The sequence below is a fragment of the Diabrotica undecimpunctata genome, chromosome 7 (assembly GCF_040954645.1).
Source record: "Diabrotica undecimpunctata isolate CICGRU chromosome 7, icDiaUnde3, whole genome shotgun sequence".
NCBI lineage: Eukaryota > Metazoa > Arthropoda > Insecta > Coleoptera > Chrysomelidae > Diabrotica > Diabrotica undecimpunctata.
In genome coordinates this window covers 94,210,180-94,236,796 of record NC_092809.1, presented here as the reverse complement: position 1 = coordinate 94,236,796, position 26,617 = coordinate 94,210,180, and positions in this window count along the sequence as shown.

The window sequence follows — 26,617 nt, the reverse complement described above, 5'->3', positions numbered from 1 at the left end:
AAGGAGGAAAAGAGGACGACCCCGAAAATCCTGGAGGAACGAAGTAGACGACCATGAGTAAGAGAGGCCTAAACGATGGAGAATGGGACAACAGAGAGAGATGGAAACGGTTGAGCGAGGGAAGGCAGTGAATACTGTATAATCCCTAAATATATATATATATATATATATATATATATATATATATATATATATATATATATATATATATATGAATTGAAATTAATGATACTACCTTCAAAATTTCATGTGTGTAGTGTTCTGATATTAAGTTAAGTTTATCTTAGGTTAAAGGAATATTGTAAGAACTATTATCTTTATCTTCACAATCAAGCTGTGGTTTTTCTGTGTTGATTTTGTGTAGTATAAACTCTTAGGAAAACATATAATGAGACAAACACCAGTAGAAAACACTTAAGATTACCAACTGGAAAAACAAAGCAAGGAACAGAACAGAATGGCGGAAAATCCTAGAACAAGCCAGGACCCAGAAAGGGTTGTCGAGCTACTGATGGTGATGAAACTCTTCGGAATAGTTGCTATTGCTGGAGTTTTTTTTTTTCAAAATATGTAGCAAAAGTAAAAGCATTGGCTATTTTATTGGGTTTTTTTATTACATTAGTATTATGAGTAATAAAAGGTACTTGAAAAAATTTGTTTTTTCCTGATATTTTACGAATATTGCGCCAGACTGAAGATAAAGGTGTTGAACTATTTTATATTTGAAACAAATTTCCTTAAGTTAGTTTTTCGAGCAGTTTTTGTTATCTAGTCTAGCATATGCTCTCTGTTTTTTGTATTCCATGATGTTAGTTTGGATATTAGGTTTTTTTTATTTTGTTGAAAGATACTTTGTATTTATGGTGACCATTGGTACTCATTTTTAAATAGGACAGTACTTACTTTTAAATATTGTCCTATTGTACTTATTTTATAAAAAAAAACGAATATTCTTACCTTTTTCTTATCTTGCCATTTTGAGACAATTTTTCACTGATCCCATTGCAGAGAAAAAGTAAGTCCAAATTTTACTGATGTAATGGTATATTACACGTATACTATAATAAAACATGTGATATGCAACATATTATAGACGTTTTAGACTGAAGGTATTTATCTAAAAATTAGACTTGTGTGGGTTGATTCTTTTTCGCATAACATTATCCAGTTATTGTTCCCATAACAACAGAATAGTCACTGTGTTTAATCACGTCATATTTAATCAACATTGTTTCGTCTACCATAGCTAAGCACGTGTATTGATTGTATTTTATTAATAAAATGCCGAATAGCCAAAAAATGTAATCAAACATTTAAAAAGACCGCCCCTGCGTCTAGCATTGTTTAATTAAATTTTTAAAATACAAACAGGAAGGCGTTTTCAATCTAATAATTAACGTACAATATTGAAAAGGGGAGGAACGAAAATGTTCCCAGACGGTTTTAATTATTTCCTTTAAGAAACGTTTAAGCAACTATCTCATCGTTTTATTATTCTTTAACAAAGGGACTGAATTGGTATTATTGAACTATTGTTAAATTTATAGACGTAAACAATTAGTAACAAATAAACTGCTGTGGTGTAATTACGATGAGTTCGTATTGTTAAGTGTCTCAACGTTGTTAGGTTAAAATCAAAAGGAAAAAGAAATTGGTGCAAAACAAAATATTAATTTTGCTCGATTTATTTCGTATTTTCTTAGACAAGGGTTTGCCACTTGTGAGATAGAGTCATATTCTTGTTGTTAAACATAATTTTTAAGCATTGGCTCATTTTCTTTACTTATAAAATAAAGAAGTCTTATCAGATATAGACAGAAATACAAACCAATAGAACACTAATATTGTTCTGAAGCTATTTTCTTGTGGCATTTTAAAGTAATTACTATTTAAATGGGAATAAGCCACAATTAAAGGTTAAACGTAATTTAATAGAACACTAATATTTGTACCTTCATACTAAAAGGAGGGAGAGATAAATAGAAGAACTGTTCTATTATTACCAACTATTCGATTATTACTGGCATAGTACAGTATATCTATAAGTGAGGTAAACTATCCACTATAAACATTGCTTACTTTACGTATCTGCTACAACCAGTTTAAACTAGTTCTCAAAAAACAGAAATACAATAGAAATTTTTAAATAGAATCTATCGATATACAGTTTAGATATATTTGATTCGAAGTGTAGATCATCCGAACCCATTTACTAATAATTCTTTAAAAATTAAACACTTTCCATCGTGAATGTACACCTGTCTAAAAGGCTTCGGAACTTAATAAAAATCCGCACCCACGCTTACAGTATCATACGAACAAGTTGTTTTCATCGTTCCTTTTGGTGTTCACTTAGGATTTTTATTGAACCCGTTCACAATGGAAGAATTCGCTGTTTATAGCAACCCGCCGCATTAAAAAATAAAAGTAATAACCAAGTGGGTTTTCGTTATCTTCACGTCTCTATTTCTAGATTTTTATGAGGTGTCGTACGTTCTATTAGGGTCGTAAACTTGATTTTAAACATATTTATAACATAAAGAGGTTGAAGTAGACTAACAATACCAACATAGTAATGTGTGTAATATATTACGACTTTAATTTCAAGCCTCTTGCACGTTAGGTGTAGGTATATTAAAAATATATATAAAATCGAGTTGGCTTCTGTCAAATTTAAGTCAGCTTTTTGCATTTTGTAATAAAGACTAGTTTATTGTATGAAATAAATAAATAATGACTCCATTAACGGAAACATAAAGAATCGTAGTATTAAGTATGGTTGGATATGGAGGTGAAACCAGAACACAACAAAAACTATGTAATTTATTTAATATAAAATTCTCATACGCCTATCACTTAATGCACTCTCAGTAAAATTCAGAAGAAATTGAAAGCACCCCGTCACGCAAAACGCGATGCAAATACTTGATGTATTATTAAGTGTAGCAGATAATCCTCAAATTAATTTAATGCAAATTGCAAACATTTCTAAAAGGTCTGTTTTAAGGGTTTAAAAAAAAAGAATTATCCGCATAAAATTCGTAATTTCGTAGTGTCCAGGAAAGCAATTAAGATGATCCATATCGCCGATTGCAGTTTTTGCGAAATTATGCAAGATTTATGTAGTCAAATCCACTGTTCATTCGTCAAATCCATTTTTCTGATGAAGCTAATTTCTATTTACATGGAACTACTTTTTTTGTATTATATAAGGTCTCTATCCTTTCATTACTTTCTCAAATCGAGTCTTCGCATTTGACTACTTTATTATTTAATGCTCCCATTATGATAAGAATTCATGTTTCTTAGTAGGGAGTATATAGTCCTTACACAATGAAATAATGCTCACTATACTAATACAAAAAAGGTTATAATATATAAGATCTAGAGGTTTATAGGTAAATAAGTTTGTTGTTCCATATTTACTAAACAAGCTATATTTTTGAGAGGCTATGGAGCAAATGACGACCAACAAGCACTAAAAGCACTGATTGAAAAGTGTGTTAGGAAAATAATCCTATTATTAGCGAGGAATTATTCAGGGCGATACCATCTCTCAAACAATCCACAGCAGCTCTGGAATATACGTTAAGGGAACTAGATGGGGCTAAAAAGGGAATAAATATTAATGGTGAATACTTAAGTCAGTTGCATTTTGCAGATGATATTATAGCCGAGAGTTTAAATAAAGCTTAACAATTGATGGCAGAATTAAAATAGATAATACAACAAGCAGGTCGGAACAAAAATTTTCACAAAACAAAATACATAACCAATTTAATTCTAAGTTATGTTATTAGAATGGGTAGCAACAAAGTATATCAGGTTTTTAGAAATATTTACTTAGAACATGCCATTAGAATATGAAAAGACAATCAGACTTGTGAGATTCAGCGCTGTATATGTTTGAGATAATCCGCAATTTGTAAGATGCGACATATTCTGAAAGAAACGCTACCGATTGGCTTAAAGAAGAAAGATTACAACCACTGTATACTGCCGGTATTAAAATGTGGTTCCGAAAAGTTATTATTGACCAAAAAAACTACCAGTAAATTAAAAGCAACCCAAGGAGCAATGCTGGGAATAACAAGAAAAGATGCCAAATAGGAGAAAGAGGACTTAACAAAAATTCTCATATAAAAGATGGCACAAGCTAAATGAAGATAGGTTGGTTACATAACCCGTTTAAATGATAATATGTGAACTAAAAGAATGAAGACCTACAGAAAAGAAGAGACACCGAAGTGGACCACGAACAATGTGGATGAACGACTTACAAAAACAACAGGAAATTGGATGTAGAAAGCATAGGATAAATAAGAGTGGAAAAGAATTGGACAGACCTATGGCCAACAGTGGATACAAGAGGTTGACAGATGATGATGATGATCAGTAGCCATTAATCATTGATGAATTTGATCATAAAATTTTACCAACTATTTATTATTATTATATTATTTTTTAAATATTTATAGGGAAGTACAGAAAAACTATTTGATTGTAACATTCGAGTCAATTTGTTGCACTAAAGTCTATAAAGGTAGTTATTCGATAATTAAAATCGTACTACATAGATTCGTTTGTAGGCATCTACATAATGATGCCGTGCCTAATCGCAGTTGTTCATGCTGATGAATATATGCTATTATATATTTTTTACGTAAAATTATGGTATTCATTATTTAGTTATAATTTTCAATGTCCCAACATAGTCACGATTTGTTTATTAGTGTTTCTTCATGTTATTGTACTTACAACATATATAATACTCATTTTAAAATGCCATTTTCGAACATCATCCACCGTCGACTATACTTCAACTAGGCTATTAAGAGAAGACAATACTTCTCCGATGATATCAGCTTTTAAAACATTTTGTAATATAAACTATAAACTAGGTTTAACACGCATTAAAATAATAAACAACAGAATAAGTAAATGTGATTCCTCTGTCTTCTTCTGGAGAGACATTAGGCTATTTGAAGTATTCACGTCGGCACGCGATGAGCGAGACCACCCAGACACTGAAACCACTCTTTGAATTTTTTTATTTGTGTACACTAATAGGTGGTTGTTGTAGCTACAGGGTGAAAAATCAAGTGAGTATATTGAAAAATTTATAATAATTGAATATGCTAGTTAATAGATGCCTCGAATACGACTGACGCAACAATTTTCACAAAAAGATCTGGATTCTTTATTTGTAATAACTTTATACCTACTAAACATGAAATTTAACACATCTTGGTACTATAAAAGCTAATCTACAAGTTGATCCATGGTTATTACTGCTTTTAGTCCGTGCTGTTTTTTTTACATCCCATCATCATCATCATCATCATCATCATCCAGCCTTCATTTATCACGTCCACTGCTGGACATAGGCCTCCCTTAAACTCCTCTATTCTTTACGATTTTGTTCTCTTTTTTGTAAATTTTTGATGATACGCCTGATGTCGCCAGTCCAACGTGTAGGTGGTCTTCCTCTACTACGTTTGTCTGCTCTTAGCCTCCAACTTGTAATTTTGCTCGTCCATCGTGAGTCGTGCATTTTTGCTATATGGCCTACCCAGTTCCATTTCAGTTCCGCTATGCGTTCCACAACGTCAGCAATACTCGTCCTTCTTAGCAGATCTTCGTTTCTTCGTTGCGGTCCCGCAACGTCACTCCCAACTTAGACCGTTCCATTCGTCTTTATGCCACTACAAATTTCGAAGCCGAAGTCTTGGTTAGAGTCATAGTTTCCGCGCCATAAGTCATGACCAGTAATACGCATTGGTCAAACTTTTCTTTTGAGGCTAATTGGTATGTTGGCCCTAAGTATGTCTCGCAGTTTTCCAAATGCTGCCGCGCTAAAGTAATTCGTCTTTGGATTTCGCATGTTTGGTTATTCCTGCTGATTCTTATTTCATGACCCAAATACATATATTTTTTTGCAGTTATACGACTTTGTCTTGAATAGTTATTGTCTTGAGTAGTCTTGACCATATTTGTCATAAACTTAGTTTTGGTCAAGTTCATTCTGAGGCCTTCTGACCTTCGAACATGCAAATTCCAATTCATTTAAGATAATATCTGTGGCTTCTCCTAAATTACCTGTGATAAGGACAATGTCATCTGCCAAACCGAGATGGTTAAGCTTTTCGCAGTCTATTATTACTCCTCTGTGGTCCCAATTGACCATCTTAAAGGCATACTCTTCTGAAGAATTATGAATAATAATGAATAATTTCTATGAGAATGTGTCTCCTTGCCTTATCCCATGTTTTATTTTTATTGGTCTGGTTTTATCGTATATCTTAACAGTCATAGTTGCTCATTCGTAGTCATTCATTGCTTTTATAAGGCTGTCTATTTCGATCGTGTCAAACGCTTTAATCTAGCAAAGTGAGAACAAGAGGTTTATTGTATTCTATAAATTTTTCAATGAGTGTCTTTACTGTATGAAGGTGATCATTGGTACCATAATTTGATCGAAATCCTGCCTGCTCTCTGGGTTGGTATAAATCTAATTGTTTTCTCTAATCTTGATGTCATTAACCTAATGAAGAGCTTGTGTATGTGGTGCAACAGGCTGACAGGTCTATAATTTTCTAGATTCCTTCTATCTCTTTTTTCATGCAAAAGGATGGCTATAACATTGTTCCATTCTTTGGGCATCTCTCTTTGCTGCAAACATAGATTAAACAGTTTCTTTAATTTATCTAATAGCATATCTCCTCCATTTACGATAGCTTCTATGACAATTCCATCCTCTCCTGGGGTTTTGTTATTTTTCATTTTTCTTAACGCTTGTCGAATCTTATCTACCTTTATCTCTGGCATTAGTTCGGTCGAAACCTTGATTCATAATCTTCTTTAAAAGGCTGTTTGTATTATTGTTTGATCTTCTCGTCTACTTTCATATAATTTCTCGTAAAACTCTTTGACGACCTGTATTAACTCGTCTCTACGTGATAGATATTATTTCATTTTGCTTATTTCTTAATTTATGAATTTCATATTTCCCATTCGGTAGCTTTCTACGTAGAACTTTAAGGCTGTTATTTTCCTGTATAGTTTTATCCGTTTAAAATTTCGAGTATGGCTGTCTGCAACCTTATCGCTTCTCATTTGTCGTCTTTGATCCAGCAGGTTTCAGTATAATATATGGAATTATTTTACTATCTGATCTTCTTTTAGGACAGTGGGCTTGGTCACTTTCTTGTAATGCGTTTATGATTCAATTATTCAAGTCGTTAAGATCGTTCTCGGAGGTTTCATGCAATAGTAGCTTATTATTGATATGTGCCTAATATTTGTTCCTGATATATATGAGATTTATTTTTAATCATTATGTTCCTTTCTCTTTTTATGTTAATTTGGACTTTCGCTCGTATCATTCTGTGGTCACTGTTTGTGGTGAACTCGTTGAGTACTGTTACATCTTTACATATTTATTTTTTGTCGCTTATGATGTAGTCGATTTCGTTCCTTGTTCTACCGTTTGAACTCTCCCAGGTCCATCTTCTGTGCTTCTTTTTGTGAAAGAAGCATGTTAAATAAATTATTCTGAAGTAGGAATCCTAGTAGCGTTTCTCCTCGGTCATTTCTTCCTGGGGAATCGAATTTTCACAAGGATGTTTCTAGATCTGCTTCTTTTGTACCTATATTTGCGTTGAAATCGCAACATAAAATTGTGAATTGAGTACGAGAGTCATAAGGCATATACATTCCATATTATCTTTAAATTTATCCAAATAGTAATGCATAATGAGCATCTTTAGAGACATTTTACTTCCGATGATGAAAAAAATTATAATTATTTCCGTGATCAGCTCCTTATAATTTTCAGCTCCATGGTTCCCAAGAAAACCACGAATTACTGCCTAAAAACTGTTCCAGATTCTTTTCTCCTCGTTGCTAAGTAAATACGCGAAAATGATTCAAGTCCATAAAAAACCTTTTACTCCTTCAACGCCAAGGCCTTATTGGTGTGATGAGGAATGTACATATAAAATAAAAAAAGATCAGAAGCCTTGAAAGCGTCTCGAATGAAAAATAACCATAATAATTACATAAACTATAAACATATAGCAGCCTAATCCAGATGATTATTTAAAATAAAGAAAAAAGTAGTTGGATACTTTTTTTAAATGGTCTGAACAAAACCACACCTCGCTCAAAAATATGGACAACCCTAAGATCAATCTCCAATAATTATCAGTATAACAAAAAACCTCAACTTTTGAAAGATCTCTTTAAACAGATATTAGATCAACTTGCACCTTCGTTAAATTGCCGTCAAATGCCAAAGACGTTCTCTTACAAACCTTTAATAGTTGGTGGTTGAAACAAGAATACTTTACTCTAGGTTAAAGGACATAGTGGAGTAATTGGAAACGAATTAGTGGACAGTATGGCAAAAAATACATCTGAGATATCCGAAATTACAAACATATTCTACTGTAAAGATTTTTCTTCTTATTATCAGGAGTATTAGCAAGGAAAGATGGAGGTCAAAATATAAAAAGGTTTTAAGAAGGAAGACTTCTTAAAAGCATTACTTTTCTTTTCATCCATGCTTACCAAAAAATATTCTCCATTTTAATTTTAACTATAATAAAGTATATTCCTCATTGATAACCCGACTAAAAACTTAACCATGGACTCTTTCCAGAGCATCTGCATAGAATTGGTGCTATAGAACTGCTATATTTAACTTATTTTTCGATTGTCTTAATCATAGGGAACAGACTCGGAGGACTATTTAGGACTATTTAGGTTTAAACGATCTCAACATTAGCCTGCCAGTACATCAGCAATACGTTATCTTATTCTAACAAATCTATATATAATATTCTAATCAAGTTTATTCTTGAATAAAAATTTACACATCGTTATAACAATTTGACTTTGGTAAAGACCAATTAGCCAGGTTTTTTTTCTTATAGTAGTTGTGACCCTATAGTGGTCTGAATCTACACATGCACCTCTAAATATTCTCACATCCTTTATTCATGATTGTTTTCTTTTGTTAATTAGTATGTCATCAATTTGGCTGTACGTTTTCTGATCTGGTGACCTCCACGTTACTTTATATCTTTTAGGGTGTTCAAATTTAATTATTAGTAATTATCATAATGTTAGTTTTTATGGCTAGGTTACATAGTCTTAGGTTATAGGCATTGTCTTCATTCGTGTTTTTCTGTACTGTATGCTCTTCTGCAATTTGTTGTAAAAAATTGTCTTTTTAAATCTGGGCGTTAAGGTTTACTAGTACAATTATAACATCTTCTTTAAGTATTTTTTTCATCTTCTTTTTTTACAGTTATATTAAATGGTTTATTATTAATTAATACCATCATGAATGTTATAAAAAGCTTAAGAATTCATATCAAAAATATAAATTAATGTATTTTCTGTTCTAGACGAAATTAAAATGAAGGAGGAGTCTCATATATGTATAGATATTAATATTAGTAATATTTTTTTAACACAATTACGTTTAGCAGTTGGTTACTATTACAAACGAATAATTAAAATCAAAAAACGCGTAAATGTTGCACCTGTCACTTTACTCTGAAAATAAATCAAACTACATTAAAATCACGCTGTCCTCTGCACAATATTCACGCGCACACACCACATGGAAAACGTATATTTCTGACAAATTCCGAGTGAATTATTTACAGCTTCCTGATGTATAATTGTAGCCACTAAACGTCATGTAATTGCACGCGAAGCTGCCAACTTCAATTTTTATCAAATTCTCGGTAAAGCGGTGGATATTTTATAGCACAAAAAAACTGTCGTTTTATAGAGGAAAAACCCACTCTCGTGCTCGGGGTGTCGTTTTTGACCTATATTTATGACGTGTTTTTAATAAACTGTTTTTAATACTGCGGGAAATATTTCTCATGGAGGCGTGATTATGGAGATTAGAGTTTTATTGGAAAAGTTTTATATTAGGTAACGGGCGTTTACTTAATTAGTTACAATTCTTAACAAGTATTATAACTACTTTTTCTAATCAATCTAGCTTGCATTTGTCAAAATTAATGTTTACATAATTCAATCTGTTATTTAGATAAATACAATATCACTTTAAAATATATGTGAGTTATATGAAATAACCCAGATTATATCTATTTTCAGAAGCCAAAAGTATTTCAAAACTAACAATATCTATTCACTTAATAAAAAGTGCAATAAGAACTGACACAATGATAACACAATATTGCAATGATAGACTTTGGGATCCCACCTAAGTTAGTTAAGTTGAGACAATTAAATATTAGAATGAATGGAACTATTTTTAATAGATCTACGCAAATTCAGGCATTCCCTAGGGATATATTTATAGTGAGCAGAAGTATGAGAGACATAGTGCAGTGTTTTACAAGGTTGGCGGACGCGGCAAGTGAATTAGTACTTATAGTAAAAAAGGAAAAAAACAAATATATGTTGGTTTCTAAAAACTCCTAAATATTCAACATAGAATTCAAATTAACAACTATACCTTTGAGCAACTCAAATAATTCACTTATTTTGGATCGCTAGTAAACGCACCAAACACGGCAAGCGACGAAATAAAAAGACGCATAGCAATAGCAAACAGAACTGTTCACGGCCTCCGGAGACATTTAAAAAATAAAAATATAAAACGTGAATGTAAAGCTCAATATACATGACCTTAATGAGACCGGTTTTGATATATGGAGCTGAAACGTGGACCTTATCTTAAAATGATGAAACACTTTTTGGTATTTTTGAGAGAAAAATTTTTAGAAAGATTTTTGGGGCCGTAAATAAAAATGGGCTATGACGTCGAAGATACAACTTTTTAACCACATCAGTTATACACCAATCCAGATATTGTGAAATTCGTTAAAGTGCAAAGACTATTATGATTGGTCATTGCTAGGATGTTAGATCACGAATAGAATAGAATAGAATTATGCTGTATTGTCACTGAAAATTGTACAATTTTATAGACAAAGCTTACAAAAGTCAAAAAAAAAAATAATAATAATAACAATAACAATTAAAATTTACTTAAATTACATTAATCGTCAATGTCACAGAATAAAACATAATAAAATATACAATCCATTGCAAAATTTCACTAAATTGCAAATTGCATAACAAGGCCTTACGAACTTACGTTTACGAATAAGTTTAAGCTGCTGAATGTGATACCCAGTATATATAAAAATACTTTGTTGCTTATACCTACGTTTTGTAATTTCTTACTTATTCGTTCAGAAACTCTTCCACTGAGAAATAAGGTCTTTCAGATAGATAGGCTTTTGTCAAGAACGAAACTTTAGGAAAGAAGTTGTAGATTTAAATTGCAAAGGGGATGGTTGTATAATTTTTTTGCTGAATATAACAAATATTTCTTTACTAACTCAGTGGATGAGATCGGTAAGTACATATCAAAGCTTGAATTTCTGGTGGAGTAGTCATGATTAGGTTTTGCTGAAAAAACATGTAAGTATTTATAAATGAACTGTTTCTAGAATTTATTGAGAGGGAAGGGTTAAAATCCCATGATTTTTGAAGTAACTTTTGCAATGTGTTATTCTACTCAGACCAAAAAGATACCTATTGCTCTTTTTTGTAATTTAAACATAATATCAGATTGGGCAGCTATACTAGAACTCCAAAACGAAAGGCTATATCGAAGATGAGACTCGAACAAAGAAAAGTATGTTATTTTGGAAGATGCTAAATTCATTTCCTTCGAACCAGATCTTATTGCATAGCACTCTGAGGCTAGTTTCTTACTTATCAAATCAATATGAAGGGACCATTTAAAGTTATCTGTATCTATATTTAAAGATACTGATCTGACTGTTATTAAGAAGCAAGGATTGAAGAGCTCATTTATAGGATAATGCTACTGTGTTATCCACGTTAAAAGAGAGTAAATTAAAGTCGGACCAGATTTTTATTTTGACTAGATCAGAAGTTATAATTGCATGAAGAGTTGCAATATTAGAGTTCTTCTAGGTAACACTAGTAACATCAGAAAAAGAAAAATTTTTTCCATCGATTTTTAAGTTAGTGATGTCATTAATAAAGATCAGGAAAAGTAGAGGACCCAGTACCGAACCTTGTGATACTCCACATACACTGACGAGTCAGTATCATTTGCTCTAACTAGTTGTTTCCTATTCCTCAAGTAAGATTGGAACCAATTCAAAGAAATTTCTCGAATTCCGTAGCAACTTAGGTTTTTAATCAAAATGTCATGATTTACACAATCAAAAGCTTTGGCATAGTCACAAAACAGTGGCACTATAAAGATTATTGTTTAGTGCTTCATAGACCGTAGTCATGTAGTACGAAGTACCTTTCTACTTCGAAATACACTAAGAGATTAACATTTTCAAAACCAGAGGACACAAGAAGTAGAGGACGCCCACGAAGGACATGGATTGATAAAGTGAAAGAATACCTACAGATTTTAAGAGTCAGAAGATGAAGGAAAGTTGCCAGGAATCGACAGGAGTGGCGACTTCTTAGTGAGTAGGCCAATATCTACAACGGATTGTCGAGCCACTTATGATGAGGATGAAGAACTGACATAATGTCAGATATATTTGAGTTTTTGTTAGATTTCTATCATTTCCTTTATAGTAAATAAAGTATTGAAAATATATTTACCGTTTTAAATTTGTATATATCAGAAGAAAAAAATGCTAAAACTAGAATAGATTATATTATAGTATATTATACATACGAAAGAATTAAGAAAAAAAGCAGACATAGGAACACAGTAGGCTAGTCGTAGTAGAATGCAGTTGGCAGTCGCAGCAACATGGCGACCGCTGCTTCAGCGACCCCCATCTCAACCCATCCCGCTTAGACCGTTTCCGGGCATACCGTTCCCGCGCATACTGAGAGTATAAAAGCAGCTATACAGGGTAACAAGATACTGGTATGTAACGAGTGTGGGGAGTAGGCACATTGAGACCCCCAACTCTAACGAAACCGTATAACTTTTGATAATGGCTCCAAAATGGGTACCGAAACGTCGAGTTTTAAATTCTCAACGCGGTTCTTCCCGAGAACTTAGTAATTTTTATTTACCTGACCGAGGAAATTTATACATTGATCACTAATCACTGCACTATTGCAGTGCAGATGCAAATGTTCTGGTTCAGACATGTTGATGAAATACAACCAGAAAGAATGACAAGGCAAATATTAGAATTTCAGGAAGTACAAGAAAAAGAAAAAGGGAAAGACTCGGAAAGAAATGGATAGATCAGATTGAAGAAACAGAACGAAATAAAGGGTAAAATATTGAAAAATTGGACGATGGGCAAAAATAGAAATGTCTGGAAAAAATGGGTAAAGGAAGAACCGAAATAGACTGAACCCAAAAGGTTTTTACTATGGTGTGTTTAAACATTTGTTTAGAACGGATTTTTTATGAATCACTATTTTATTTGAGTTTATTTTTTTCAATTTTAGGACTAACAACAAAATGAAGGTCCGAATCGTCATTTTTAATATTAATAATACTTTTATCTATTACTGTATTTATCGTAAATTTTAAATCAAAATGTTGGTTTTCAAATTTGAAAACATGTTGATAGCGATTATGCCATTTTGTCGTGAAATATTGGAGAAAAATTTCATTACACAAATTTTTAGCATCTGATAATAACAACGATTTTAGAAATTCTTACCTCCAACTTATTGTTTCACCGACGCGCAAATAAACTCAATTGGATTAAGATCCGGGTGATAAGGTGGTAACCTTAAAATATTGTGGCCATGTTATTCTAGGTTTTTATCAGCTTCATATGTTTTAAACTTAGCATAATATAATAAGTGGTTTCTTCGTAACCATTATTTCATTACATCCTTTCGATATGCAGATTTAAGAGATTTTTGCATTATTAATGATAGTTATTAATAAAAACTATATAGCCTTGGTGATAAGTTAGGTATAGGTTTGGTCTAAAGCCATTTCTTGTAATTGACAAAGTTCATGTCGTCTTAAAAATCCTGACTGACTACGTTTTAAATCTTCGTATCTGCAGCATTAACGAAATGTCAAATTTGTATGCACATTTTTATTGTCTCTATTCCTTTATCTACATTTAACATTTCTCAATAAAATTTCACGTATTTATATATTACACCGCAATTTTTATGTTATATATTCCACCTAAGAATTTACTTCCTGGAATTACTTATTTACAAGTTAATAGGGATTCTTTTCAATTTTCCCACAGTTTCTTCTCTTTAAGCTGGCGGCGGCATTCCAAATTGCATCCCTTAAGTGGGCACGCAACATTCAAGCGCCCCTACTGGCACCACAGAAGTTGCCCAGACGACGACTAACCTTCTAAAATATGCATCAACCCTCACGGCACCACCAATATATAATTTCATACGAGGTTTACTCTACAAATAGAAGTTTTATTCTTGTTTTTGACATTTTTAATCATAAAATTTTATTTAGTTTATGGCACATAAAAATTTAAATGTAATCAAACATTTCTATTAACAAAACAGTATATACGTGTAAAAATGTTTTTTTTTTCTTTTAGGATACCTAAATGAACTATATGTTTATTTATGTATGTTAAAAGATGACACATGAAATTTTAATTTGTTATCTTAAATATTAATAATTTCATTACTACAATGGCGCAGAAATACGAAATAAACGTGTAGACTACACAAACTAGAACGAAAAGACAATGCCCTACCTTAATGCTTGAGGCCGATCTTCTTCTTCTTCTTTGCCTTCTTTCGTCCATTTTTGGATATAGGCCTTTCCCAATACTTTTTTATGTCGACTAACCATCTTATTTGAGATTGGTAGATCATCAACAGATGAGAGGGAAGAGCCAGAAACAAATCACCCTGAATAGATAACCTCCCAGCTGAACTACATAAAAAAGGCGGCCACGATACCATAATGGCATTACAGCAGCTTATAAAAGAAATATGGACAAAGAAATCCCTCCACAATGATTGGAATATTGGAATAATATTGACTGGTATAGTACCTCAACTTATTTGCCACAAATTTTCTAATATAGTCCACCTGGCTTTTAATATATTATGTACTCATTATATAGAATTTGATTTAAGTCAACACATTGTTTAAAATTCTAACATAACATTGAAGAATCGTTCAGACTAGTATTACTAATTAAATAAATCAATTTATTTTAATCTTAAATTTCTAAATTTCCTGTTGTCGAATAGAGATACTAAACTTATAACTTATAACTATAAGTGACTATAAATTTGAATTTGCTAAAGTGTTGCAGACATTTATTGCACAGACTTACCAATGTCGACATGGACGTCATATCTTGTCTTGGTACATTATAAACTCAAAATAAGACTAAAATTTACTGTTACACCGTTTAAATAGTACATCAGTTACCGGCAATCATGCCTATATCTGGCGCTCAACTGTCATATACCATAGTTACCAACCACATTATGAATTTAATTTTAAAAAACTCAGTTAATTTCTGGAATTTTGAATTTGTTGCTATAAACAATTTTATCTATTTTTCTCTTGTTTCCACTTTAATGTAATAAAACTAAAATGAAAAGTTTTTAAACATACCATTACAGATGGCTCATCCACGCCGACAATCAGTTTCCTAAAGTTTTTCAAAAATTTGTATATTTATTGCATATTTGGATTAATATTCTGTTACCAAATACTCAATTTTGTTTTGAAACAAAATGTTTTGTTTTACTGTTTGTCTCAATTTCTTTTCAAACTAATGTAAAATAGTCAAACTAATGTAACTAATTATTTGTTAACGGGTTTTTACCCATATATTTAGTGGCTACATTCATGTACTCCTAGACACTGATGATGGAATGATGGATTCCGAAAACGTTTTGTCTAACATAGCAAGTTTGGGTTTTTAAATATATACCTTTTACAAATAATTTTAATTAATTTTTTAATATATGGTATACAGCCAACTACAGGAACGTAGATTCCTTGTGAGCATAACAAGTATTTTAGATCAGCATGTGATACTTTTGCTCCTTTCATTGGACCTAATTTTATTTTTATGGACGACAACGCGCGTCCTCACCGTGCTAGAATCGTCAACCAATATATAGAGGAGGTGGGAATTGTCCGTATGAACTGGCCAGCTTGCAGTCCCGATCTCAATCCCAAAGAACATCGATGGGATATGATGGGAAGACGTCTTCGAGCACGAGTACCCCGTCCTAACAACTTGGCTGAACTTACAGCGGCTCTTCAAGAAATATGGGACCAATTGGATCAATTTGATATCCAGAGGTTAATTACCTCAATGCCTAGACGTGTACAGGCTGTTATAAGGGCCCGAGGGGGAAACACTAGATATTGATTTATTATCAATGTTCTTCTTAATTTCAGAAAGTTATGAATATTCTTGTAATTTTGAGTTTTGGCGTATGTCTCTATAAATAAATGATTTTTTTGGATAATCTGTTAAAATTATTTTAATCTAACATATACTTTTACATATATACCTGATTTAAAACTAATATCTTTAAACGTTTTCTTTTTCAGCAAATAATACCCATGGATCGATTTTTTTGCACCTGAGTGTAATTTTTTGGCTCATTTTCCAGGTTATTATCTTATTTAGAACTTTGGTTGAATAAACGTTTTTTTCTTCGAAGGATATGTTTATGACTTTCATTACATTGCTGAAAAGTAACTCACTTGATATGTCACAAAACTTACCAAAAGGGCTTATACGTGTTTAACAATCTACTATTTTCTTTAAATTTGCACTTTAAACAAAGTAGAAACTTATAAATGAAGTTTAATTACTTTGTCCAAACTAAAAAAAAACAAATTAAAATCCTTTGTTTATTTTCTATTTTAAATTTTACTTTTTTAACTTCGAAGCTTAAGTTGTACACTACAATAAAATTTTTACCAGATAATCTAGTAAAAATATTTAACAATTTTACAATTTACCTTGTATACAATGCGATTTCTTCCTACCAATATACTTTAATATTTCACCGCCCGCAAATTTCCAACTTTTTCTGCGAAAAATACCAGCGGCACGAGTGGAAAATTGCAGCTAATAAAGGATTTGTAATGGAGTCTCCCACCCCTTGTATACAGAGTTTTATTGAAGACGAAAAATGTGAAAGGAGGAAATTGTTTGCAGTCTCCGAAGGAAATAATAAACAAGCAGATTATTTTGTACTTAGAACGTTAAAGATATTTATTTGTAAGGTTTCTTAAAAAAGAAAAATATTTGTATTATTATTAAGAAAAGGACTTTTTATTATATAAGCCGTATATTTTATTTGAAAATAAAAAATTAAGTAAGAATATTTTTCATTTATTTATATTCAAGGTAATAAAGTGCAACGAGTTTCATAGTTCATGTATTGTATTGTCACTGTCATCTTAATTGTCGATATTTCAGCTACAACATAGACTGTATTTGTTATAAAATTTTTGACCAGAATACCGATTTTAGTAAAGTTATTTATTATATTTTTTCCTTTTAAAAACATAAACTAAAAGAAATAACATTTTCATATTCTAAGTTTAGTTCCTCGTTTTTAATTTCTCATATGCACATGTATTTCATTTTTGTTGAGATAACACTTAGTCTTCATCGCTCGTATTCTTTTATTAATCGCTTTGTCATGAATTGCAGATCCTCCTGGTCCTGGCAATGACTACATTATCATCCGAAAAATGAAGCGTATATAAGCTTGTTTCGTTGTTTAATAGTATAACCATTCCAGAACATGATCTTATCCACTTCTTCAAATTTTAAAGAGTATTGGAGATAGACTGCAACCTTGTCTTAGTCCCTTATTTACCCTAAAAAAGTACTGGGGACAGGCCAAATGTCTAAACCCCCTACCTGTAGGGCCGGGTAATTATTCCTCAAGGTGTTTTTCCCATATACCCATTGCCTTTCAGGACTTAAAAGATTTGTCTTGCTTTTAATATTCTTCCGCCTTTAGGACCATTGGGTAGACCCTCGTCTGCTACTCACAGAGGTAATCAGTTCACCTCACAACTAACACAGGATAGAAATTGTAATTATTCAATAATGTACTTTTGAGCCTTATGAGTAATTTACTAAAACTGTTTTAACGAACATCAGAAACTGAACAAACTCTATGAAGAACAAATATAACCAAATATAACCGACACAATTTGACTTTATGAAAATTCTTGAAATAAAAGACGATACACCCAATATGCAATTAACCTTTTCCAATGTTGTCGAAACTTGACTTTTTCCAATGTTGTCGCCCAAAGAAATCTAGTTCCCGCAAATGCAATGAATTTAGGCTCATTAGCTTAATGAATCACTTACTAAAAATATTCTTAAAGATCAGACTGAATCAAGAGTAATTATCAGTTTGGATTTAGAAAGACCTTGGTAAAAACAAAGGCGCTGTTTGCTACTCAAAACACTCATTCAAAAATGCCTCAATCACCAGAAAAAAGTATATCTCTGTTTCATCGACTACCAGAAGGCTTTTGACGGAGTTCAGCATGAAAAATTGTTCTATGAACTACAGGAAATATCTTCTTCTTCTTTCTTGTATGTAGGCTTTAAAGCCTGTTTCTTCTTCTATATCGCCTCCTTAATTGTTTAAATTCTTGCACCATCTTTTTCTTGGTCTGCCAATTCTTCTTCGTCCATTTGGTGACTTATCTCGTGCTATTCGTACTAGCCGATCCTCTGCCATTCTACTAATGTGTTCATTCCACTCCTGTTTCCGTTTTGTTACCCATTCATGTATACATCTTCTATATTGCATGCTCTTCTTTAGTTTTCGCTTCTCTCCCTATCCAACAGACTTTTCCCTGATATTCGTCGGAGTCTTTTCATCTCTGTTTTTTCTAGTAGTCGTCCCGTATTAGATGTCAGGTCTTGTCTTCGTCGTGTATGTTAGTGTAAGTCTAATTGCTGCTTAATAGATTCTTGTTTTTTTGTCTTGTCTTAGGTGTTTGTTCTTCCATTTACAATGCAGGCAAACTAGGCTTAATTCCAAGCTTTGCTAAGAAAAATTCTTGCGTCACGTCGTGAATTAGCAGCACTTGAATCTTAAATAAGCAAGGATCGTATCAATGCCTTTTCTTGTGCTAATGTGACTGGCAGCCACTGGTTGTTCATGCGTGTCTTTGGTAAAAGCAAGAAACCACGTTGTTTTAATTAAACACATTAATATGTTTGCCATAACTATCGTTTACACTTTGCAAAAGAGTGCTTGGATGGATAGTACAATTTTCTTGGAATGGTTTATAGAAACTTTTGTGTTTTCCGTTAAAGCTCATTAATTAAAAAATTACTTGCATATTGCTTCGTGATAACGCCCCAAATCGATGATGTTGGAACGAAAAAGACCTGTCCTTAAAAAACCATGTGACATAGCCGCTCGTAAAAGGGTAGAAATGAAGCGTTTATTTTAAAAACAACTTTGTCCAAAAATTAAAATTTTGGCAAATCAAGAAAAATTGCCCAGCTTTAATTTATTTCAAATCTTACTTTTACTGAGGTACTCATTTGAAGAAATGCGGATATCAAAATAATTGTACAAGTTGATTTCATATTTTTATTCATATTTTAAACAAAAATCGGTAGAAACTTAGCAAAATATATTGGAAAATGAAAAACTCTATGATGTCTATTCGCCACCACTGCTATTATCTTCGCTAAATTGTTCTAGGACTGGAATGCGGTGCTTGGTTTCCCTGAATTCTAGTTCTAGGTTAAGATAAAATTAAGAGTATTCTTGAAATATTGAGTTAACTCTATTAGATCGCGAAACTTTGATTGACTTATTTTATTTTTTGCTTTATTTGGGTATCAAAATTATTTGATTTGGTGTTGTTTTTCCAATAATGATGTGGTACGTCCATGAGCCGTGATAACTTTGACGTATTAAAACTTGTCCAGGATACTTCTCAGATATTCGGTACATTCTTGCTGGTTTGAATGAAATTTTTGGTTTTGGATTCTTTAAAAATAAATCCTTAAAACTTTCGTCCATAAAAAACCAATCAGTTTCTTTCCCAGCATTAATCACTTTAAATGAAGAAAGTTTAGACCTTGATTGCCGAATAAGATCAGAGAAATGAGACTAAAGTCACTATCTCAAGGTAGATATGAATGTCCTCGTATTGAGTATATGTGTATTATCTCTGATGCTAATTTCAGTTCATGCACCACGATATATGAAAAGCGGATAAAGATGTAGTTTTTGTTCTGACCCTGGTAACAATCAGAGAAAAACCATATTTCATCTATTTTACCGAGTATATGATATTTTAGATAATGAAATATCATGAAAGTTACTTCATTTTGACCACGTTTAGCCATTCCTTTATACATATACACATTATTGCCTCCGATATTGTGTACACCAAATACATAGTACCAAAGTTGTCTACTGTAAAAAACTTTGTAGTCAAATTGGGTAGAAGAAAATATTACATATAAAGTCAAAGGCTATTGCTGATACATTATTACTATGCTGACATTTATGTTTAATTTTTCATTTTATATCATAAAATGCCTTTGTTTTAGCGTGATGAAAAGATATGTAAAATTGAGTTTGATATATGTTATAATGAACAAAGTAAGAAATCTTGGGCTGTGGGTGAAGTTCTTTAAAGGCTCTTTACATATTTTATTGCTTAAGCTTAAACAAATACAACAGAGATATTTGCAGTATTTTGGACACATTGCTAGAAGAACAGGTACGACGGAAAAACTGATAGTCGAGGGTAGAGTTGAGGGAAAGAGACCTAGGGGAAGATCTCCAAGCCGTTGGGTAGATCAAACAAAAATATTTATTAACCAAGGGTTACATGTTGCCGAACAACTAGCCCAGGACAGGAAAGGATGGAGGGAAATCGTGAAAAAACTGTAAAGGTCTGATGGTGTCACCACATCCCGAAAGGGATTACAACTGAGGAGGAGGAAGACATATTTTTACATTTAACTCTGATGGTAGATACATTTTTTTGTCCAGTCTTCGCGTATAATGACTTTGGCGCCATTTGAATGTAGAAACGTGAGCTATTATGTTTTCTATATCAGCAGGGAGTGTATTCTTAGGCCTCTTTGTATGATTGCCCCGGGCATCTTTTGGAGAACATTCACTCATTGCTAAACTATTTCTAATTCGACGGATCTGCATTTCAGAAACGCCAAAAATACTACGAAGAGCTTTGGCACAAATACTTACGTCTTTTCCTCCGGTAGTCGAATTTTATACATAAAAGAAGCTACTTGTGGTGGATTTTGTTGATGTCAAACTTTGTTTGTATCTTCATGTCCATTGTCAGCAGTAGTACTGTGCTTAGGTAAAGTAGCTTGTGGAATACGACTGCGTCATCTCTGTACAGGAGTAACGTTAATGAGGCTTGATAAATATGAATCCTGCTCATCTTTGGTCTTCATATTATTAAACATATTTAGTAAATCAGAACGTTGTTCCTTTGTTATTACATAGAAGCATCGGTAACGATTACAATTACAACCAAGATTGAAGTCATAAGCATTGAGAAAACTTGTTATTATCGAAAAACTTACCTACAGTCATTTCCTGTTGTTCGGGCTAAAACATCCTTACCATCTTTATGCGTTTTGTGAGCAACTCTATGTATTTTAAATTGCTTTATGGTTTCCCTTCAATAAACTTTTTTTTATGTTTTCGTGATTGATCTGTAGTTCGAATTTCACAAGTGCTATCATCTATAATATTGGAGGTATTGTAGTTTCCGCTATGTTGAAATATTTTTTTAATACAAAAGAAACAAACATCGCCTGTTATTAACAAGGAACGCACACAACTGATAAATTTATAGACAAGATCATTTACGCTTAGCGATGGCCGTTGACTAAGATGGGACAAGTGTTGCTTTTACAATAAACCGCATGGAGATCTGTTGTTTTTCTAAAACTATCCGAATTTACTATGAAGTTTACTCCGGACATCTGAGATTTTTAGACAACTGAATATGTGAGATCGATAAAGAAACTACTATACTATGTGATTAACATGTAAAATCAAATTTTCAAAAAAATGGACATGTTTTTAATTTTCGTAAAATCGTAGGTATGTAAATATGGCTTTTATTTAGCCGCGGATAAATATGTATGGGTACATCAATACAGTTCGATTTTCCGAAAAAATCAATTTTCCGAAATCCCTGTCCACTCTCCTGTATATGTCATTCTTCCGTTATATATCGTTATGTATTAATCCCTCAAAGTAGACGTATTAAGATATAAAAGTCTTGTTTGTATTTTTCCCCTTCTCATAAATGTTTTCTATGGACGAAAATAAAAAAAGTGTGATATCATTAGGTATCTAACTGCTCTATTTTATGATTTCCGAATGTCCCGACGTCTACAGTTTGATAATGCAAAAAGCCGTTTCGCCCACAAAGAATCTGTAATAACAGATAACCCCTCGAAGTTTATTGAAACGATATAATAAAACACCACGCACACTACCGATAAGAAGAAAGAAAAATATGTGCAGGGTGACTCAAAGGAAAGTTGGTAAGTAAAGTCAAGTAGAATGACTTGAATGAAAATATAAATTTGCATCTAAGAATATTTTATCAATATATAATTAACTTTATTGATTTTTTTTATCTATCACTGCAATGTTTTTCTTATGACAAATATTTTAAGTCTCCCCTTGTTATTATAGACATGGAATATCGCTGCTTTAGCAAAATTTAAGTTGTTTAGTATAATAATTTTTATCATTCCAATCGTGTTCACAAATATCTCTTCTGCTCTATTCTACGTGAAACCTATAAATTTTTTTTTATTTACAATTAAGGCGCATCAACCTATGTGGTTATTAGTGCCGCTCGGTATTACAATTTTGTTTACATTTTTGGATACTTAATATACACTCGCGATCATAAAATCCGGGTCACCTTGAAAATCACCGATATTTCATTTTTAATGAGCTTTATCGTAAATAATAATAACACAAATACAAACTAATGCATGTTTCTAAGAATTGTTGCGGTTTCCTTTGTAACAAAGAATTCCAATAGTGCCCATTTCGCGGTAAAGTGCACACTTCCCAAAATGAACGCTACCTGTAACTCCGCTTGTTTTAAATGTCTCGTTTGTACTTCGACTTTCTGTTCAAATGCAACGGACAAACGTTTATTATTGCCACCATTAGTGTTTATTAGTGTTTATTTTTTGACAAAAATGCCTTTGACTGTTGTTGAAACGGCACAAATTGTTGCACTTGTGGAAGACGGTCACACTCAACGGCAAGTCGCAAGAACTGTTGGCGACAGCCTTTCTACGGTTCAACGAGTGCTTCAACGCTTTCAGGAGGCAAGTTTGCTAACCAGGCGACCTGGTTCTGGACGAAGAAGAACGACCAAGGCACTAGATGACCGTTTCCTTGTGTTTCAGGCTTTACGAAACCGGACCTCAACTGCGGTTATGCATCAAAATCGTCTAGAGGAAGTACGAAATCGCAATTTTAGTGTTGCAACAGTCAGAAGAAGACTTCGTTCTTCTTGACTATCTTCTCGGGTAATGGCTAGAGGACCGCCACTTCGCCGGGTGCCTCGAGTTGCACGACTAGCTTTTGTTCGACAATACGCGCATTGGGGAATTAACGATTGTAGCAAAGTGTTATTCTCAGATGAATCCCGTTTCTGCCTAACTGGATCCGATGGACGTGTAAGAGTTTGGAGGAGAACCGGTGAACGATTTTCACAAGCTTGCATTGCTCCAAGAATGCCATTTGGTGGAGGCTCGGTCATGGCTTGGGGAGGTATATCTTCCGACTTCCACACAGAATTACCCTTCATCGAAAATGGATCCCTAATTGCACGAAGGTACATTATGGAGATTCCGGAAGAACATGTTATGCCCAACATGACAGGGCTTGGAGAAAACGCCGCTTTTATGCAGGACAACTTGCGACCGCACGTTGCCAGGATCAGTATGTAATACTTGAACGAAGTTGGAATTACGAGGGTACCCTGGCCAGCTAGGTCTCCGGACCTGAATCCCATCGAACATCTATGGGACGATTTGAAAAAACGTATTCAAACACATACACCTCCTCCTAACAACGCACAGAAGCTTAAGGATCGGTTAGTGAGAGAGTGGAATAACATACCACAACATGTAATCCGGAGAAAAATTGAGAGTATGCCCCGTCGTCTGCAAGAGGTTATTAGAGCAAGGGGAGGCAATACACGATATTGGTCATTGAAATTTCACTGATTTTTTACCACGTTCTGTATTTTCCATTTTTTTTCGTATGTCTGTCTTATCAACAATTTGATTTGTTTTCTGTTTTTTTCAATAAAAACAATAAAAAACTATTTTTTTTCTTTCAAACCAAACATTGATGACAAATAAAAAATACATTAGCCAAAAAAAAAAGGTTATTACTGCACCAGAGGCAAAAATATTTAAGAAACTTGAAATTTTCAAGATGACCCGCATTTTATGATCGCGAGTGTATATTGATTTTGACATACATAGTGTTGCGTTCTGCACATACGATGACCTCAATATAACAATTTTGATCATCCTGAAGGGGGAGAGAAGATATTCTGTTCAATCTAGAACTCGCTGGTTTCCCCCTTTTTGGATTGAGTATGTATATTAGAATAAAAGAAAAGAAATGAAAACCAGTGGACTGTATAAAACTCTATTTTAACAAGAAGTAAAAGCAATCATAAATATACATAAACACACACAATTACAACTAAAGAAGAATATATACAAACTTAAATATTAGTCAATAAGAAACGACACACAAAAAGAGAACCATAAACAAAACCATAGATAGAAATAATATTATACAAAAAAGAAATAAAAATATGAATATATATGTCATATAAAAAATTGATATTAAACGTGATTCAAATTATATATTCAAATACAAATATTAATACAATAAATTCAAAAGTATACTCGGTAACTCAAAAGTATACTCGGTAACAAAATACACATTAAATTAATAATAAAATTAAAATGCAATTAATAAACTCATCACGTAAAAGCTCTGATATACATACAAAACAAAAGAATGAAATTATTACAATATGAAAAATATACAAATCTACATAAAGGTGATGAAATGTTCTCGATAAAGTTCAATCGCGATCGCGGCACAACTGATAAAAAGTTCGAAGCAACTATGACATCTATATACCAAGTAAACGTACTTGATATATGCAGCAACAAAATTATAGTGTATTGTAGCTTACCCCATAAATTATTTCAGCCACGATGAGATTGCGAACCCTCTGGTTCGGTGAAAATTCAGGAATAATCTCGCCTTTTTTACAAGACGAAGTTTTTGTGGTAGGTGCACAACCCTCAAACCAAAATAACACTTGTCTGTCGTTTGGGAGACAAAACTCGACTATGATTGTGTAGATGCATCGCTTATCTCCAATACACATCTGTGTGATTTTGCAGATTGCCCGTCTCGTAGCATGTAGTTTTTAACCCAGATGCACCCTTATACATGAAATCTTGATATACGGGGAGAATCAAAACTACCATAAAGTCTTAATATTTAATAAATGTTTATTAACAGTTGCGAAACTGCAACACATAGATTTTTACATGCATAAATCTGAGTTAAACTAAGTACATTGGTTAATAGAAGCATTGACACATTTATTTGTATACGCACTGATATTTATATTTGGTTGTATATTCCTATTGATTTTAGAAAACTTAAAACTGACGAATAGACACAGTTTTGTTCTAGACACTCGCGTAGCTTTGTCGGTAGGTTACACTTTTTCCTCTCATTTGAATATGCAGGGCATTCGATTAAGCAATGTTGGACACTTAAATTGATAAAACACTTACCACACATTGGATGAACACTTCCAGTAATATGGTATTCATGTGTTAAGCGTGTATGTCCTAATCTCAGTCTGTTTACTCATCAATCTTACTGTAAAATTGTTTAACCATAGAGGAAGCAGTAAGTTGATTACTAGTCTTTGTTAAACTCAAGTCTAGGAAGGGTTTTCTGACCATGCAAGGGGGAGCGGTTAAAAGGGTGGCTTGGTATATTTTAGGGAAGACAATATTATTACTGGTCATGTATATATTAAGTCTTTCATAAAAAGGAGGTTTAGATCTTTTTTTGTTAAGATATTTTGTGTGGAACCGAGAAGCAAAGACATTGTTTCTGACGGGATTTTCACTATTTGCTGAACCGTTTGCAGCATATGCTAGGCTAAGATATTGTCTTCTTAATTCCAGAGGCATTTCTCCTACTAAACATAGTAAGCTATGTTTAGTATAGCCTATAACGACAACAATTGAAATAAAGCACACAGCGTCCGAAGATGTACGAATCCTACGAGAAGTGCGACAAGGTTGCGTCTTATCACCACTATTATTTAATCTGTATTCGGAATCTATCTTCAGAAAAGCATTAGACGAGGTTCAAGGTGAAATAAGATTAACGGAACCAGCATAGACAACATCAGATACGCTAATGATACCGTCTTAATAGCAAGCAACGCACAACAACTACAAAATATAATAAATGCGGTAGTTCACCATAGCGAAATGTTCGGTTTACATCTAAATGTTTTCAA